General features: G+C 40.7%; 1 protein-coding gene across 1 annotated transcript in view; it reads right to left on the bottom strand.

Moving 5' to 3' along the window:
- LOC149152610 (uncharacterized) overlaps positions 1–21,255 on the bottom strand; it is a 250,013-nt gene that overhangs the window by 54,431 nt on the left and 174,327 nt on the right. The window lies entirely within an intron of this gene.

The following is a 21,255-nucleotide window of genomic DNA, read 5'->3' on the forward strand; positions in this document are numbered from 1 at the left end:
GTATTAGGGGTTGAACCCTTGCATGAGCTTTTCTAAAGCAGAATTGTATCAAACTGAATTCTCTTCACATTAATGAAAGGATTCTAGATTTACTTCAAACAACTTGTCTCTTTGTGAGTTTTTCTTAATGTTTTTCACTTCATCATTGTTATTCTACATGTATTTAAGTTTTGTGAAGATAATTGGGTAAAAGAAAACGGAATATCAATCTATCTTAAAGCTCCATGAAGTTATAATCTATTTTAGGGAATAACTTATTGGACTATCTGTCTAAGCTCCTCTACATTTATAAATTGTCAACCATCTTCATAAGCTAAGTAACCTGACACGAGGATTCGGGATTCATAGGATACAGGGATTCGAGTGTCAGATTCAGACACATTGACCCCCCGGAACAGGACACGTAGGATTCGTCATATATTATTTTATTATTAAATATATATATATATTAAAAATTAGATATTTCTTACACAAATTCTCATTAATTACACAAATTCATTGATTTCAAACATAGATCTTCATCTAGATGTTAGTTTTACTATTTACAAAGTAAGTTAGTAACATTATAGCATGCATAGTACATACAAAATTCAAATACATGTCACTATCACATAAATCACAAATGATAAATCAATGATCATAAATTCTAAATTCATAAATGATAAATCATAATACATATTCAATTCATGAATGATCCAATAGGAGAAAGACAAGATAGTAAGATAAAGATACTGACAGCTGTAGTTTTCTCATTAAGTCATCAAATCAAAATCTGTTACATAGGTAGTGCAATGCCAATGGCAAATAGAAATAGAAAATATAAAACAACTACAGATATACAAGTCTCAAGGCAGTAGGTAGCCCATGACTCATGAGTTATCAATCATCATAGTCATCATCAGAATCAGCATCAATGTCCTCATCATCATGGTCACCACTGCTCTCCTCCGCATCCTCCTCATCCCCTGTATCCATAGTCGCCTCTGCATCTGCTGGTGTGGAGGATGACCCCTCTACAATATCACCATCATCAAATCTAATAGGCTCTAGCACTGGATCATTGAGATCCAAGTTGGCCAATGCCAACTCAACACTGTTGTCCAGACCCATATCATCAGGAAAGACATCCCACATCTTTGTCTTTCCCTTCAACCACTCTTCCCTCTACCTGTAAATAAAAAGAAGGTTGGTGTGCACATACACCATTGTCTTTGCCCTGGACTGCTCAAGCCTGCTCTTCTTCACACTATACAAATTCCCATATGTGCTCCAATTCCTCTCGCAACAAGAGGATGAAGTCACCCAAGAGAGGAGCCTCATGGCTAACTGCTGAAGAGGAGGGCTTGTTGCCTCATGATTTGCCCACCAAGAATAGGGCTTCTTAGCCCCCCTGTCTCTAATCACATCATATCCTGCAAATCGACTAGTGCCAGTGGAAAACTCTACAAAGGTATCCTCCACCTCATCAAGCAATGCTCTATCCTGAAAAACCCACCTGAATGCATCTTTCCTCCCCTGTGAGATTTCACCATCCATGTGAGGAGGGAATCTGTGGGAAGGTCCACCATTCAACCACTCATGGCTGTAGTATTTTGGGTTCAATGAGTGAGCCAAACAATGTAAATGTGTGCAATTCTTGTCCCATCTGCGGACAAGAATATCTTGTATAGTACCACAGAAGACCTCTGGTGATGTCTCATACTCTGCGCACTCCCTCTGTAGAATAATGCTCCTCACAGACTCAATCATGGAATCCCATCCCTCATAAACCTCTCCTAGGATGGGTTTGTTAGTATCTGCAAATCGAAGCAAAGAAATGATAGGGTCCATGATCTGAATAATTAGATCTACCCTCTCCCACCAAGCATCATCTAGCATTGTGTCCTTCACTCTTTTAGAGGCTACTTGATCTGTCTTTCTCCAAAAAGACCAAAACTCATAAATAACCATGGCCCCAACAGCGGTCTTGACCACCCTCAACCTCTTCAACATGATGAATGAAGAGTCACACCGTGTATCAGCAATCTTCAACAATGATAAATTGTTGTACTCCTTGTAGATAGTGAGGGCATTTATATGATTTTGCACAAAGTTACGGATATGTCGTGCATCTTCAATAATGTTACCAATCCAAAGCACATCAAAAGCAATGGATTTCAATGCTAAGTTCAATGAATGGACAATGCAAGGTGTCCAAAACACTTGTGGATATTTAGCTTCCACAATCATGCCAGCAGCCTTGCAAATAGGTGCATTATCTATAATGATTTGCACACAAGAATAAACACCTACATCTTCAATACCTTTAATAAATAACTCACCCATAAATTGTGCATCCTTGTATTCTCCAAGTGTATCCATTGCTGTCAAGAAAACTAGACCATTCAAGGAAGACACCATGAAGTTGATGAGTGGGTGTCGTGCTGGATCTGTCCATCCATCAGAAACAATGCTAACCCCAAATGTTGGCCATGATGCTTTAATAGGCTCAAGCATTTTTTGCACCTCTTTTTTTGCCTTCGTCAACAATGTGGTTCTAAGCTTCTCTAAACCAGGAGGCACATACCATGATGGAGACCCGTGAGTTAGAGCTCGGCACATCTCAATAAATAGACGTGAGTGTGCAACACTAAAGGATATGAAGTTTTGATAGAAAAAGAAGGCAATGGTGAGATCAAGCTCTTCACGTTTCTCTTTTTAAAAAATCTTGTCCATTGGACCAAGTGAAATTGCCTTTCTTTTTGCTGCTTGTCCCCCAATAGAACTCTCAAATGGAAATTTGGTGGTGCCTTTCCTCAAAAATGGAAGGGGATCATCATTCTTGGTTTTTCTTGATTTTGCAACCACATTTGCCATACCAACAGTGAACTCTTTTTCCATTTCTTTCCTCTTTTGTAAAGGAACAGCCTTACAAGCTCCAACTCCACAACCTGGTAAAGCCAACAAATGGCCTTTCACACGAAAATATGTGCTTGTAAAAGTACTGTGGCAAAAGTTGCATCTCCAATGCACATTGCGTCCTCCCTTCCCCTTGGTGCTTGGCCCATCCTCTCTTGTGACATATTTCCACAAGGGATATTTCTCAATGTTGTCTTTAGGAGGAAGTCTTCCCTCAACATTACTTGCAGCAGACTCTAATGATATTGGGGGTGGAGGGGCATCTCCAATGGGGACATTTTTCCCATTCCTTTGCCCCCTACCTGCTGCCCTTGATTGAGCTATGAATACTGTAAAAAAAAAGTAAACAAAACATGCACAAATTTGTAAAATAAATGCATATACAAACTGTTGTAATACAAATGCAAAAAATAGAGATGAAATGCACTTACCTGGTGCTTGAATCTCCTTGTCGAGCGCTCCAAACCCTTGGCTCCTTGCTCCAAACTTCTAACAACATACCCACAGCTCACCGTTTGCAAAACGAATGAGAGAAAATGGTAAATAAAAATAGGAATGCGTTGTTTTTAAAGCCCGCGGGTTTCATTTTCGGCAAATTCGAATCCAGTTTTCAGGACACGTTGTGTCCTAACGAGACACGACCCGGATTCGAGTGTGTCCCGTTAGGACATGACGTATCCCAAATTTAGGATTCGAATTCTTGCGAATCGTGTCCGATTCGTAGGATTCGGACACTTGAGGAAAATATGACGATCCGGTTTCATAGTTCATAAGGTTAAATACATTTTGTTGGGCTATAAACATTGTTTACTTGCATGCTTCCATATGATTAACTAAAATTCAATCTGGATATTTAGGAAATCATAGCTTCTTCAATTCTACCTTTCCATACACTATAAATCAAATTATTGTTTAGAGGTAAAGAATTAGCCCTTCCATAGTGTGCAGTACTAATAAGGTTTAAACACTTGCCTAAACCTGCTCATCACATTGGTCATCCAAAAAACTTTTAAAACAAACAAAATACTTTAGATGCTCTGGCATAATTAATTAACCTAGAATTATCTCAGAGGACAACACCTTCTAAATAAGCCCATAAATGCTACGTCCAGAAATACTCCTTGTAAACTCAATCATCTACTTCAATTGGATGACATCTTTTTAAGAGAGGCACAAACTTGTCTTCTAACCAACTCAAACTAGACTTCTCTTGGACTGTAACTAGCTCCAATACCATGTTGAAATTCAGTTGCAAGATTGAATTTCTAGACATGATAATTACTTGTGACTTGTTTACATATATTTTGGCTTTAGCATTTTTTTATTCATTAGGTCATCAAGCAATTATACAAATACAATGCACAAAAGGCAAGAAACACCAAAAAGTAGGCTAGAGGCCACAGCAAAAGCCACAAGGGGAAAACTTATCAATCCTTTCCTTATAGATTATGCGTCAACAAGAGAGATCCAAGTCAAACTAACCAGTGCCAAGTCGTCCCTTCAATCTCTGCCAAGCCATCCCTCCAAACTTTGCCTTCTTGTAGCTTGCATCATCAAAGATAGTAGCTTGCATTACATAGAGATTTGGTCCATCAAATAACTCACATGTCATAGAGATCTGGTCCAACAGAAAGGTAGCATGTCATAAAGGTGTGATCCATTGATTAACTCGTATATCACAGAGGAAGGTGCCTCAGGAAACTTCCATTGTCACAAAGAAGATACCTCAAAAAAACTCGCACTGTCACAGAGCTGATACCTCAAGAAAAATTCACACTATCACAGAGATGATACCTCAAGAAAACTCACAATGTTTACAGAGAAGATGCCTCAGAATCTCGCATTGTTTACAGACAAAACATGTCACAGGTAGGTCGCTTTACTTCAGAAGTTTGTGCCTCATATTTCCATGCCACAACCCGAATTAATCTTCCACGGGATGATCACCGAATTGGTTGCCAAATGGTGGAGGATAGGTGCCAATATATAGTTGTTTCCCTGTCCGAAAAGGTGCCTCTATGAGCAAAGCTGACATGATGGTTAGGAGGGCTGACTTGACAAATTTGAGGGACTAGTGACACTTTAAAAAATTCAATTTTTCTTTTTTTCATAGGGTCACGAAGAACATGCCCCTTTTCTTTTTCTCTTGACCAAAATAAAGCATTAAGAACATGCTAGAAAATAATAATAATTTTCTACTTTTGTTTTTACATAAAATACATATTTATATAATGACGTTTATGAAGACCGAACCTAGTCACAATTCCAACAGGAACACCCTAGGCAAGTATATTAATTACTTCATCCCCAAGGATCAAATATTCTCCTATGCCAGTGTCTGTGTTGAAGTAGAAAGAATAAAAAGCAAAAGGAGGAATTGCAAAAATATGAAAAGAAGGATCATGATATTGATGAATCAAGAAAAACAGTTATGATCCTAAAGACCTAACTAGAAGTGGAAAAAAGGACAGAACAAGTGGTGAGAAGCCAATTGAAAGAAAAAGCAAGAAAATTGCGAGAAGCTAGAAGCTGATATCATTTCCTTAAAGGAACTAGAGAAAGCAATCAATCAGTTGAATAGAAGCTTGATGTTTGGAAAGAGTTTTGAAATCTTAGATAATATTCTCAGTTGCCAAAGGTCACCACTTATCAAGACAAGTTTTGGCTACAAGGAAAAACAAAAGATCCCCGAGGGCGATCCAAGCATTGAGGTCACAAAGCCATCAAAAAAGGAAAATGAAGAAAAACCTAAAAACTATGTTAATATTCTCAAAGGCTCCATCAACAATGAAAGCAACAACAAGAAAGGAAACGAAGACCAACAGAAACTTGATTCTTCTCACAAGAACAACAAGAATGAGTTCAAAAGAGTTGTTCCACCAAGAAGGTTGTTCACAACTCAGTACCAAAATCTCTTCTTTAGCTCTTCTTTTTCTTGCAATTATTTTGGTCATAAAGCAATAGATTATAGAATTTATGCAAGAATTGATCATGTGAGAGATGATAGAAATAGAGTATCTTATAAGACCTCAAAAGAATGATTATGTGAGCAAAAAAACCAAAAGTTCTCATGTGTCATGGGTTCGTTCAGAGAAACTACAATTCATTTGCTCCCCTACTTGATTACAATATTGAGTGTTATAAGTGCAATAACGATGGACTCGGCACGTGACTATAGAGGTAGCATAAAAAAGTCTCCTAAACACAAGAAGGAAGAAAATGTTCTTACCAAGCATAGAGAAGAACACAGAGAAGCATGGAAAAGGAAGCAAGAAGAACAAAAGAAGGAAGAATGTGGACTTACATTGTATGCTCAAAACAAAGGAAGCCAGTGGTGTATTGACAGTGGATGTTCAAAACACATGCCAAGGGATCATAACAAATTTCTTGCCCTAAAGGAAGAAAAAGGAAGCAATGTTACCTTTGGGGTAATGCTTCTACAAGGATAGTTGGAAAAGGTACAGTTAGTCTTGATGATGGAAAGACTAAAAAACAAAATGTCTTGTACATTGAAGGGTTAAAACGCAATCCTCTAAGTGTCAGTCAAATGTTTGATCAAGGTTACAACCTCATATTTCATTCTAAAGGATGTGAGATAAGGAAAGCGAGTTCAAGAAGATTAGTAGAAAATGCAAACAGGACCTCGAGCAATGTATACATCCTCAATGAAGTCAAAGGAGAAAAATGTTGTATAGGGACAAGTAGACAAAAGTTGGTTATGGCATAGAAAATGGGTCCTATTGTTAATTTTAGGTATGTTCTATGCTAGAGCAATTTATTTCAATTTTCAATAGTTAGCTCAATGTCTTTTCCAGATTAGCAATCACATCAGCATTAAAGTAAACTACAGATAGAACATAAATATAAATCGCAGAAGACAAGCCAAGACAAGAGGACACAAGATGTGGCGCTATCCAGGGACAAACCCCACAATGTGGGGAAACCCTTGATCAATTCTTCTTTTATGTTCTTCAAAGTTTAGCAGAGAAAGTGAGAGAGATAGTACATTTACAATAGAAGTCAATACTTTGACTTTTGATATCGCATGAGATCAATTGAAGACATATTGCTTCAACTGATTCTCTTAGGTGACTCCTTCACCTATCTTAGTGTTGCATCTCGTCCATTTGTTGCACCTAGCCATGTGAGACCATGTTGTATTGTCACAGTGTTGAACCTGATGACTGAGCTACTCTCATCTGCTCTCATCATCATGCTGCTCATTATTTATCCTGCCCACTGTGCTACATCTTCCATCATCATGTTGTTTCATTCATCATCATTCATCACTTGATGAGAGGATTATACACCATGACTATTCCGAGACGTTGAGATGATCTTTATACCTTCATATTAGTGTCACCAAGATCAAGTTTGCGAGATCATCTTCTATACCACTATTCACTGAGTTATGAGAGTTATATCGAGATCAAGTCATGATCTTATAACTATCATAAGGCTGTAATTAATAACATATCACAGAGATTATTCCTTACCATCAATATATATATTGGTCACCAAGTATAAGTAATCATATGTACATTAATATCCTTACAGATCTGACTGGGAGATCATCATGATCTTCTATACTAAGATCCGCCGAGAATGTGCCTCTGTTTGCTCATGCAAAGATCTTAGTGATTGTCTGCGTTGGAGGTGGTTTTAATCCGTCTGTCCTTATACACATCCGAGGTGGAGACATACTCTTAAGCACATGCCCTAATGCGGATCTGCTTCTAAGTTCTATCCCTTCTTGTTTGCAGGTCCTAGCATTCATATTCACATGAAATTTCAGAGATGAAACTTCTTTGTCAGCGTGAACAGTCTTTCTTTTGACTGCGTTCTCATTTATCTGCGTATTAGTGTCATCATGTACAGTGTATATGAGACTCATTGATCTGTGTATTAGTGTCAACATGTACAGCGTGAATATTGACTACATGAATATCTCCGATGACAACATGAACATTGACTGCGTGAATATCTCCCATGACTGCATAAACATATTTGTTATGACTGCGTGAAACCAGCGTATAACATCCACAGCATATATCATTCACTATGAGCAACGTATATGTATAAGGTCTCCATGATTTGCGTATATGATCTGCGTAGAATCCTCATCATGAACTGTGTATGGGTTTCCATGAACAGCGTAAGAATGTCTTCCCTTACTATGGCTAGGAGACTCCATTACAGGACTGTTTTCAGATGTGTTAGGGCTTCTTGAACATCGTGTAGGCTAGGGCATCATACTTGGCCGAACGTACTCTTTAGTGTCTCTCCTCCAAAAACCCAAGACGTGGAGAGGAGATCACTTAAAGAGTGTATGCAAATGACTTCAAATCCTCTTTTATTTATACTAAAATGTAGATGATGAATAGGCATGTCTTTTGGGCTTCTGAGCCTACTCAAGTTGCTGGTCGGCTTGATAATAATTCCATAATCAAAATAAATTCATATCTCCATAAATATTTATTGGAATCGGATGATCTTTAGATCAATCCTACACCTCTCGATGAGAGGGATCCAATAAAAATATCAACTGCCATAAATAAGCTAACCCACATGGAGTTTGGCCCTAGTTGCCAATTTTAACACCTATAAACTTTGACAGTCTAGTAAAACTTAGCAAGACACAAGCAGTAAGAGATATGCCAAGTATGTCAAAACCTATGGACACCATTTGCAAGCCATGTCACTAAGGGAAGCAAATGAGAGTTAGTTCCAAAACAAAGGAGTACTCAACATCAAATCCATCGGAACTTGTACATAGACCTTTGTGGGAGGCAAGAACACAAACTTTAAAAAGTGATAATTATTTAATGTGGCTTATTGATGATTACACAAGAATGACATGAGTTACAATTCTTAAAGAAAAATCTAAAACATTTGAGAAGTTTAAAGCTTTCAAAGCCCTAGTTGAAAATGAGACTGATTTAAATATCAAGTGCTTAAGATCAGACAAAGGAGGCGAATTTATCTCTAATGAATATGATGAATTTTTCCAGAATCATGGAACCAAGAGATATTTTTCAGAAGTAAGGACTCCACAGCAAAATGGAGTTGTAGAAAGGAAGTATGGGACTTTACAGGAAATGGCTATAACAATCTTGAATGAATCCAAACTACCACCCACCTTTTGGAGAGAAGCAGTCAACACAACAGTCTACATTTTGAATAGAGAACAAATTAGAGTGAACAACAAGAAAACACCTTATGAATTGTGGAAAGGTAGACCACCTACAGTCAAATATTTCAAAATATTTGGGAGCAAGTGCTATATAAAGATAAATGAAGATAATTTAGGCAATTTTGATTCAGAACAGATGAATGTATCTTTCTTGGCTATGCATGTGGAAGCAAGGCATACGAATGCTACAACAAAATACTGCAAAAGGTGTTGGTAAATTAGAAAGGCAGTAAATATTTTCTCAATCTTGATAATTACTTGTGATGTTTCTTATTATTACGATTCTTTCTATCTTCTTTCTTTAGTTCATCGAGTAATTACCAAAAGCAGCAGCACATAAAACAATGAACACAAGATGTAGGCACATGCCAGGGCAAAACCCCCTTCAAGGGGAAAACCCAGTCAAAGTAATTCTTCCTTTCAATAGTATTCTTTGAGACTCTTCACCCTAGACCAAGACCAGACCTTTCCTCCACACCAAGTCAGCCTCCAGAAGATTTGCCTCTTCCCAGCAACTTGCAGCAGCTAACAGCTTCCGACAGCAGTCCAACTTGGAAGACTTCAATCTCCTCATCCAGAGCATGAAACAGAGAGACCACCACCAAAATTTCGATTTTCCTTCACTCCTTAGACTCACCCAAACTCGCATTCACTTCGGCTTCCCAGCAACAGACTTTCCTAGCTACCCACTTCGCACTTCTGCCCAGTACAGAGAATTCGAACTTGATGAGAAGTGATGCTCCAAATGAATTCGATGTCCTTCCTTTTACAAGCTTCTTGTGGGGTCAAATAGGGTCTTAGGCTGAATTGATCTTCCCAGAGGCCGACATGGTGTAGAGGTTCCATAATTCATATTTGACTCAATACTAAACCTTTTTACATGATTCAAAAGCCCAAGAAGGGTCTCTTTAAATATACAATATAGACTCAGAGTAAATCCTAGAAGTCCTCAATGGGGAATTTGACCTAAAACATGGTGACCCAAGCATGAAACCCATGCTTTAATAAGTCACAATAATAATAATAATAATTAATTTTCTTTATTCTTTTGACAAGTTCATTACTTCATGACTCAAGTACATTATTGAAGACCAAACATAGTTACTATTTCCAACACAAGGTTGTAGAAAGTATTGATGTAAGAGTGAATGAAGAAATACCTCAAAAAGAAAAGTCACAAACGAATTAAGATCTAGAGGAGACAATCTACTAAGTACAAGAAGAGGAGTTGAAGTATGTAACTAGGTTTAGTCTTCATAAATATGAAATGTACTATTGATTCTTGTATATTGTAAAAAGAAAGAAAAATTATTATTATATTTGTAGCATGGGTTTCATGATCAAGGTCAATTTATTTATAGGTCAAGCACCCATTGAGTGCTTCTAGGTTTGTCATAGAGTCAAGAAGTCAATTGAGTCATTGTCATATATAAAAGACCCCCTTGGGCACTTTGTATCATGTAAAAGAAATTTATTTAGAGTCAAATGTCCTCCTCCAAGATCGAGTCGGCCTAGTAGTGACAAGTCGTCCTCATGATGACTATTCGGCTCCAAAGGAATGACTATATATACAAAGTATTCGACCTCATTGAAAGGGCATCCATCAAGTTCGTTGAAGAGCACAAGGAAAACAAGGAGACCTAGCAAAGGAGGAGAGAAGATCTAAAGAAAGATAAAATCGAAATTTCATTATTGTTTTGGGCCACACATGCAAAACTAGGGCATCATTATTGTCGCAGTTAGACCTCATTGCATATTTGTCAAGAGAAGCTGAAATATGGAAGCAAAGGAATCAAGAAAGGAAGTCGAGTTACGAAAGAGGAGGAAGTCCCCTAAGCGAAGGAGAGAAGATCAAAATTGCGCTAAGCAGCTAAAATTTGTCACACGTGTGAAGTTGTAGTAATTGCAAGAGGCTGAAAATTGTAGGTTATAGAGGCCAAAATTACAATCAAAATTGCAGGTCCGAAAGTTTAGTCAAAGGAGAAGTTGCAACTGCTATGAGGCAAGTTTGACTTGGGTTGCCTTTGTGAAAAGCAAGTTCATCAAGGAGAAGTTTGACTTGGTCTTGGAGGGGTCTTTGTCAAGGGTCTTAGGTCTTGTAATTCGTCATTTGAAGATTCTATAAGAAGAGAATAATTCTTGTGGGTTTTCCTCTCAAGAGGAGAGGTTTTGGCCCTGGTTAGAAGCCTATATTTTGTGTCCTCTTGTCTCATTGATCTTCATATTTTGGTAGTTGTTTGATGATAAGAACATAATAATAATCAAGTAAAGAAGAAGCTAACTACAAACTACATCAAGTAAAAGAACATCACAAGCAGTTATCAAAGTAAGAGAAATCATCCTAATTTAGCTGCCCTAGATTTCTCAACAAGAGGAAGAGAAAGAAGAAAAGAAAGAACAAAAAGAAATAGAATGCCAATATATAATGACACCACCCAGATTTGTCCAAAAGCATCATCTATAAAATCATATTTTTGGTGATATAGATATAGGATTTTAGATTAAAAGAGGATCATTGTTCCAAGCAGCAAAATGATTATGGATTTCATTGTTGAGTCGATTAATTAAAAGGGAGCCAAATTGTATTCCCAGCAGACCAAGAAATTAGAAGGTCAATCATTAATTGTTTGTTGAAGCCGAGCACGTTCAGTCTTTCAGCAGACAGCAAGTGATCAATTTTTGCAACAGGTCAAAGGGCAAAGCAACAACTTAAGAATCTTTGGCGGCAGTAATCCATATTCGGCAAATCCGGGTAAATGACCATGTGAGTTGGGACGCCACATTTGTTGGTGTCGGAGCCGCACAGGAGGAACAATCATTGTGGGAGCCACGTGAGGGAACAGAGGGTCATGTGGGTCGTGACTCAGTTAATGCCAACATACTCGTTTTGAGGCCGCAGTGACAGCGATTGAGAATGCTCTTATCGTTGGTCGACAAAGACACAGCGAGGTTGTAAGATGGCCAGATAAACTCCATGCAGCTGAGAAAGCGATTTACACAGGAGACAGATTGAGATTGAGCCACGAATTGAGCAGCAAAGACAAATTTTGTCGAATAACAGTGTGCATGAATTTTAAGTGACGTTGGCTGTGCGTTAATATATTCTCTGCATAGGAATGTGCCCAAGACGTGATGCACCAGAGGATGAAGGAATGTGCTTCTACAATATCGATCCATAGCACCGAATGTTCTTTTTATGCCAAGAGAAAGTTGTGTTCAGCACAACCTAGCTGCTATTCTTTCCCAGAGATTAGAGGCCAAGATAATCTCAAAGAAAGTCGCAGTTTGAACACCACGGCCGAATTGTCCAGAGCGTTATCAATAGATTCGAGGGTTGTGTGCCACAGTACGAGCTACTCCTTTTCTTGGCTCGATTTTGAGCTGAATAGTGGCCTGCAATCATTTCTAGTGGTGGGTTGTATTCATATTGTTGGAGGTACTACGCGTGAAGTTTTGAGGCAGTGATTCCTCAAATAAAATTTATAGTCGATGTTCATTGTTGACTGAGCGCACTACCTAATTGAAGGTCAAACCTTGTAGGAGAAGTTGCGTTCCTTTGCTCTGGGAGGCTGAGAGCCTTGCTCTGTTATCTGTGCATATCTTGCTCTGTTATCTGTGCATATTTGGGAAGAGGGTCGCATTATTTTTGGAGCATCAACAACTGTCACAAGTGTCGAATTGTTGCACACTATGGAAAGGGTTGAATACTTGTCTAAGTCTGCTAAATAAATCTCAGAAAAATTCATGTATAACTGGGTAGGATTATTATTATGACAAAGAAGAGACTGTGTTGACCAAATTGGTTGTTACAACAGAGAGTATAAAGGAAGCTTGAGTACTCTGTTTGGATTTGCTCCAGTTTTAGCATCACACTGTCAGCCTGGGTTTGTTGTAGCTATTGTCTCGATCTCAGAGGACTATCTAGATGCTGTTGAAGGGTGGCCATGTGCAATCCTTGGCTGGAAGTACTCTTGAATTCTGAGCTGCTTAGTGGAAGAGAAGGACGAATTTTCCCAACACTCTTGTAGCTGATCGAGTTGTTGGGGCGAAGGCAGAATATTCATCTCAATCCTGAAATGAGTTCTTGGTTGTAACCTGCTCATGCTTTTGGGAATCAAAGGTTGAAGCTAACTGTGCATTATTGGCTCCATTGGTTGTGCACACTCCAGGTTCCACTATTTCTTATATCTACCACGTCTGTGAATTAATAGTTGCATGCTCATAGTGATTGTTGTGTATTTTCTGAAGATGTTACTAGTGGAGAGGGGAACATTTTATAACTGTCATTTTCATGCTTCCTGAGTTAATTGTTATGAAACCCTTTTTGAATAGTAGAATCTAAAATCAGAAACACCATTGGTAGCAGTAAAATCACTGAATGTGTTAAACCCAGCGTGTGGGTTTCTTGGTCAAGCACATTACACAATTGAAGTAGATCATGGATCAGTAAGAGTGCCAAGTATTATTGGAGAGATGTCAGTGATGTGTACCATTGTTGTTAGCATTATTATTATTTCCATAGATTGTTGGACAATGTATTGTTGATTTACGTAGGGTGATTGGTCGTGCCTTGCATTGTTTATCATAGCCTTGTATTGTTACAATAAAAATAGAGTATTTAAAATACCTCATAAACCAACACAACAGCACCTCAATGGACAATGATACACACCAAAAAACCAAGCATAACAGTAGGCCTTTCTCAAAAGGCGTTTATGCCATTCTTCAAAAGAAAGAGCCAAGGGATCTACAGAAAGAACCTAAGATTGGACAATGTATCCTCGCACTTGGGACAAATTTAAAACGCATGAAGGTCACATGGAAAGTCCTTTTCAAACTAGATGAACTGGATGCACTCCTTTCCAAAGTAAACCAGTTAGAAGGGAAGAAACTAATTTGGGCTCTAAAATCAGCTATGCTTGCTCTCATATAACACAAGTTCTTGGAGGAACCTTGTGAAGGGGTCAAACTTCCAGTTGCAACCTGTCTCAGCAACATTATGAGGTTGACTGCACCTATACCTCCTTACAATGATGATATTATGAAGAGAGTTTTCAAATTGATAGTAGAGACCTTTCAGGATTTGGATAACATTGTGGGTCTTACCTTTAGGAAAAAGCTCCGGATTTTGGAAGATATGGCCAAACTCCGAACCAATGACATCATGTTTGATCTAGAGTGTGATGACCTGATTCTTTAAATGTTCCAATCCTTTTTCAGCATTAAGAAACATCATCTAGACACGGTCAAAGCACACATGCAGTCCATCTTGTCTTCAGTTATGGGAGATCGTGATGCCATCTACAAGAAGTTACAGTCTAAGTTGTTGGCCATTTGGAGAGAGGAATAGATGGTCTTGCCCGCTGCTTATGAGCTAGCCGAAAGGTGTGAAAATTCGAGAATCCCACCCGAATCTACTACTGTAGCAACTGATTAAACTTCTCCTATTTGTTAATTACTGAGACAAATTATCTACTTCCTACAGCAAATATCGAAGCTAATACAACTGCAGCCTTTACTTAATTAATTAATTTGCCCAAAACAAGAGCAGAACAACAGAGAAAAATCCACACAAATGACAGTGTTTTTTGGACAAATGTCCCCGAAAAAACCCAATGTGGGAAAACCGGTGCAGCAACTCTGAGGGTTTTATATTATTAAGCAGTAGTTTCTGAATACAACTTTGGATGCCCTTCTAGCAATCCTATTATAGAGAAAATAAACTGGCAGAAAAACTTAGTGAGATTACCTCACTCTACCCGGCAAGTCCAGGCTGATCTGACAGTTGAACCAACTGTCCCAGGCTATCTCTACGTTGGCCCTGCGTAGCCCCTGCGTCAGCCTCAAAGGCTCTGCGTCAGCTCTGCTGCTGAGTCTACTTGCCTCCTGGAGCTCTGACGTCAACCCTCTCGGCTCAGACGTCAATTCCCGGCAAATCTCGGACCTCTGCTGAAAGACTACGCTGCTTCTACGTGAGCCCTTTTGGCTCTGCGTCAAGCACTACATGGGCCCTTCTGGCCCAGCATCAACCCCTCCTGGGTTTGCATTGCATTCTCTTGGTGTCTCTCTGCCCCTCTGTTGCGTATCTTGGGCTCTGGAGAAGATACTCCATGCCCCTCACTGCAACAGCTCACTATTGAAATTCTCCCGACAACACCTCTACTCTGCTTCAGAAAATCAAACTTATTAACTTTCTGTGTGTCTTCCAAGTGACCCTCAAGCCTCCTTAAATAATCTCCTCATTGACATTCAAGGACCCAGATTAAAAGCTAATCAATGGCTAAGATCATTTCTACTTGATCCTCATCTTCTTTTAGAAGTTACACCCACAGTTTATATTAATACCCTTTAATTATTTTATTTTCCTCAGTTTAGACTTAGGGTCCCTTTAAAAAAAATTAATTATTTTAATAAAATTGTTTCTCGATGGAATTTCCCAAAACGCTTTCGGAGTTCCTTGGAATACATGTGCCTTAGTCTCCCTACAAAATTTGAAACTTAGAGCACATCCGATGTGTAATAACCATTAACACACAGTAACTAAAATCTGAAATACAGAAGCCTGAAGAATTAAATTGGTACTTACCTTAACTGCTGCTGATTCTGCTACTGAACTAGTGATTCTGCTGCTGGTGATGCCGTGGCTATTTTGATCCAATCTCCAGGAGACCAATACCACCCAACCAGACTGAGCAAACCTAGCTGCTCAATCCAGAAAGCTGCTCAACAGAAGCTCTCTGTCCCTCCGTGCCCAGAACCTCAGACCCCTTAAAGCTCTTCCAATGGGTAGTTATCTTCTCCTGGTTTTCTCCTGGTGAAATTCTGCTTCTGGTTCTCTCTGCCCCTCTCTGGTTTTTCCCCCCCCCTTCTCTCGATCCATGCTGCCGGTTTTTATCCCCGGGCCTGGCGGTGGCCGCCCTCCTACTTGCAGCCACCGCCTTCCCTCGACTTGACACGCTCTCCATGCAATTTAACCTTCAGATCTTTTCCTGGCAAAGGGCGCTCTGCTATAAATTCTCAGTTGGTTGGACGCGCCCCCTATTAATGGATCCTTTAATGATTTTTTTAGGTATGCTAGCATAGGTTGTGTTTTACGCTGCATATGTATATTCATAAGTTTAGCTATATATATCTTATAACATTTGGATTATATATATATATATATTATAAAGTCCCTTTATATAGTATATAAAATTTATAATATAAAGTTCAATTATGTAGTTTGTAAATTTAATATATATATATATTATAAAGTTTAATTATATATTCCATAAAATTTAACTTATATATATTTATAATTTTAAATTGTATTTATAAAACTTAACACATTTATTGTTTAAATTTTATCACATTTGTTTTTATTATAAGGTTTAAAACTTTATATAATGGATCAATTTAGCTAGGTCGTTACACGATGCTACTAGAAATCCACAAAAGGTTGGTTAAGCAAAATATTAGATTGTTCTGGAGACAATTGACCAGGGAGGAGTTGCTCAGGTTTGGTGGATCATGCAGCAAGAATGAACTGAGGAGGAAGGGACTTTGCTTCATCTGCAAGGGACCTTGAGGGCCTGATCACTCATGCTTGAGTGACACTGAGGAGGTGATAGAGGTAGAGCAGGAGGAGCCTTCTAGGGAGAGCCAGTTGGAGATTCATATTGAGCCCATGATGGAGGAGGATGAGCAGTCACCCTTGAGGTCAGCCATTGATGAGGAGCAAACAAATGTACAGACAGCTAGCTGGGTGGAAATATTTGTAGACACTTCTCCTCAGGAGGTGTTGGAAGATGACAGGGTAGTTTTGCAGGAGGCTAGTAAACGACAAGAGCGCGGAGTTCCCGATCAAAGGAGGGAGGAGTTGTTGGAGATGGTGGTGCGTCCATCTTTGGGCCTACCCAATGATGCAGTGCATATAGGTGCAGTGGCAGCCAGTAGAGCTACAGTATTTCCAGGTCGCAGTCCTCTTCAGGAGTACATAGACAGGGCTTGTAGCACATCTTGCCCACTTTTGCCTATTATAGAGAGGGGCAGATTTCCTTAGACAAATCTTGTTGATTGACCAGATAGAGCATCCTGAGTTGAGCAGGGACCCATATCAACCTAGTCTTACACAGTGATTTGTCACTGTCTTCACTCCAGTCTTCCTACTGTGTCATGTGTCCAAGTCATACATGCTCATGCTAGACAAATGCTCTCTGATGTTGCCAAATGACTCTCCCTGTTATTCCGAGTATCCAACCAATTAACTCTCGCGCTCTAGAGGATGAGACTTACGAAATTCACTGGAACCCCATTTGGGAGCCTTCCGAAGAAGATATTCCCGGTACTCCTCCTAGCATTTCGGTCCCAATGTCTTCTTCTGATATGGAGGACACATCCCCCGTCACAAGTGAAGAATCCGTTGCGACGAGCGGTGAAATTCCCACCTCAACGGAAACTGCACCTTTTCGTATCACCCCTCTTGGTGTTACGTTGCCTTTACGCTATAAGGCATTGAGGGATGTTATGTCTTCTAGGACCCCCCACGAGTTCTATGTGGTCACACACCATTACTCCGACCTCGGAGTCCTTTATTCCTCAAATTCACAATGTGTTTGTCACTTCCGTCCCGACTATTCCAACTATCTGTGTGGCTTCTTCAACCCCCGTTGTCGGCGCCGTTACTGCATCCTCAGTTGTGACCGCTGCTGCTGGACCTTCTTCAGGGTCAGCAAATAGTGGCCCATCGGCATCCGTCCCCGGAGTTGTTGATCCTACACTAAGTGCCCCACCTTCTTCTGGTTTTATTCCAGCAAGGGGGGCATACGATCAATATCTGCATGCTCTTCAGAATCCGGATCCTCAAAATCTGTTTCATTATTATGATTCTAGAGGGGCTCATCTCTATCTCCATGGACCTTTGCCCCCTCAGCCTGCGGTTGAGGTCACGGTCCCATTATCCGTTGCTTGGACCACCACTGGTTATGGAGGTGGCCAAGTATTGCCTGCACATCTTCAAGGACCACCTCATCAAGGCCAACCGTCTTACATGCAAACCTCTTATGGGCAACAGTATTACGGGCAGTCTTATCTAGGGCAACCTAGAGGCCCACAAGGACAACCCTTCCAGGGACAACCTTCGGCCTCTGGTGGTCCGTCTTTTACCTATTTTGCGCAACCTTCTGGTAATCCGGGACAACCTTACATCCAACAAGGTCAACCTGGTATCCAGCAAGGCTACCTTTCTGGGCAAGTCGGTCAACCTTACGTTCAGCAGGGCCAACCCACTATCCAGTATGGTCAACCATCTGGACAAGTCGGTCAGCCTCAAATCCAATCAGGTCAACCGACTGTCCAGTCTGCTCAGCCATTCGGTCAACTAGGACAACCCTCAGTTGTGCAAGGACAGCCCAACACCCAGCAAGTTCAACCTTCTGGGCAGATGGGTCAATCTCAATCTCAACTAGGTCAACCTTCTGGCCAGATGGCTCAACCTCAATTCTCTCAAGGACATCCTTCTGGGCCTGCTCAACCGAGCACTCAAATGATTTTTGCTTCTCAAGCTCAACCTGATTTTTAGCCCCGGGCTGGGCTCCAGACCCAATCCGGTCTTCAAATGCAGGTTGGATCTCAATCCCAACCAACCTATCAAACGCAGCCTACCTCCCAGGCTCAGTTTGGAGCCCAGCTGCCTTATGGTTTCCAGCAATCCCAAGGGCAAACTCAATTTGCCCCGTATCAAAATTATCAACAACTGCAGGTGAGTCCTTATCAGAATTACCAGCAACCTTATGTTGCTCCTGCAGGCCAAATTGGTAATCAATGGAATGCTGGGGGGCAAATCTAGGGTCAGCCATCCTATAACCCCTATGCACAAAATCCCTACGGACAAAACCCTCCTGGGCCAAACCCGTCTGGACAAAATCAATGGGGGCAACCGACAACTGGCTGGAACTCTAGTACTACCTCCTACCTGCGGCCTCAGATGTCCTTTAACCCTCAATTACCCTTTTTAGCAACGTTGGAATTACCGAATGTGTCCAAACTGACAAATGATCCTGTTCTTCATAATCCGTATTGGCCCCAGGTTCCAACTAAGATTCCTAGTGATTGTCCCAAATTCGATGGTAAAGCTGGAGAAGATCCCCAAGCTCACGTTATGACTTATCATCTATGGTGTTCGTCAAATTCGTGGCTTGATGATTCAATCCGGCTCCGCCTTTTTCAAAGGACTCTCACTGGCTTTGCTGCTAAATGGTATATTAAGTTATCTCGCGGATCTTTTCAGGATTTTAACTCGTTGGCTATGGCATTTTTAACTCATTTTCAGTTGCCAATTCGATATGAAACAGGCACACACCTCCTGACATCCTTAAAACAAACAACGGCTACGCATATCTCTGATCATATCCATGAATGGAGACGACGTCGTCGTTTGATTAAGTTTTGGATTCCCGATCAGCTTCTCACCGACTAGTTCACGACCTCATTCGTCGGTCCGATAGCACGGGACATTGCTATGGGGGCATGTGTAACTGAAGAGCAGGCTATTGCGCGCGCTCAGTACCTTGACTTGGTTTACTCCCAGTCCGGTACGCTATATGATTATTTGCCTGATGCCCCGAGACCCGGAACTTCCAAAGCCCCGCCAACACCATCTGTTGACGGTATCATCGGTTCTGTTAATCCGCCTTCAAAGAAAACTTCCGCGAACCCTGGGAAGCAAAAGTCGAATGCTCCGAATGAAAATACTTCTCAGGCTGTATCCAATTCTGGTAGTACTTCCGAGGTTAACGTCATTCAGTCCACCACGGCGGACAAAGCCTCGAAAGGAAAGAAGAAGGGAAAAGGAAAGAATAAAGCGAATCAACCTAAGTAGGATTCCCCTAAGCCTCCACCCGAGGAAGGCGCCAAACGCAAACCCAAGTACCCTTGTCTTATCTGTGACGAGGATCACTATACCAAAGACTGCCCAAGGCGGTCTGAAGTTAGTCGTTTGTTGAAAGGTGCTCCCGGGACTCCTGCTGTGCTCAAAGAGCCTTTTCCCTCGCAGCAAACGCAAATGGTGGCTGATCCATCCCAATCCTCTTCTCCCTTTGGTTCTCAAGTATTTATGGCTGGGACAATTCCCGTCCACATCAGTACTCGGGCAAAAGAGTATTCGTCACCTGCCGGGAAAGAGCCTAAGGTCACCTCTAGCGCTCCTCCATCCAGTTCTGGTCCGCTCCATATCGAAAGACCTAGCACTGAGACGCATGTCCGACCCCCTCCTAAAGGTGTACTCCGGAAATCTTCTTACAACCCTAATGCTCGTGCTGCCCAGCACTACAGCATCGTTGAGGACTTAGCCCAGGCTCCGTCAGCTATGTCCACCTTAGAAGTACTCCAGAGCTGCCCCTCTCAGAGGAAGTCCTTAATTTGTGATGCAGGAAAGTGTTCCCTCTGCGGACAGAGGCAACCCTTCTAGCCCTAGAGTGGGTCTAGTCACAAACAAGGACAGATCAACAATAGCTTTCCTTAGACAGTCATAGTTGGAGGCCTACCTCAACCGGTGGTCGATGGAGTTTCGTTGCGCTGCTCCAGCTTCCGCTTCCTTCTCCTAATGAGTAATCAACCTGAAACAATGCAAAGGAAATACAACAAAGCACGTAACCGGAACAACAATGATCTATTTACTCACAAAGTCAAGAAGTCATGAGCTATCAAGTACATTACATACAAGACATAGGAAAACATCATTGATTGCATTAATAATGAAATAAGAGTAAGCTTACAACCAAGGTCTTGACGTCACAAGCCTTCTCAGATGGATCCAACCAGCACGTTCCTCAAGCATTCACTCTTTTAAGATGGATCTCCCAACATACAAGTCTCTCTCACTCACAAGTTTTACACAAGATTAAGGGCACTTCACAACCTTCCTCAAGCTATCAACAATCCCACACTTGTCACACTCACACCAGCTATCTAGCAAACTCACAAACACTAACAGCACTATCAGCAACCATTCCAAAGACTAAGAACTCCAAACTAGCAGCACATAGCAATGGTGAGAGTTTAAATAGGAGAAGGAGTCTCCATAAAAGGTGGGAGAGTGAGCTTATCTCCAAGGAAGGTAGCACAAATGACAGAACAGCCACGCCAGAGAAAGGAGGGCGACATAAACTAGGCCAACAATCAGGTCT

Source organism: Pinus tabuliformis, chromosome 9 (genome assembly GCF_031772625.1).
Source record: "Pinus tabuliformis cultivar Carrire ecotype Pingquan chromosome 9, CPIR1, whole genome shotgun sequence".
NCBI classification, from domain to species: domain Eukaryota; kingdom Viridiplantae; phylum Streptophyta; class Pinopsida; order Pinales; family Pinaceae; genus Pinus; species Pinus tabuliformis.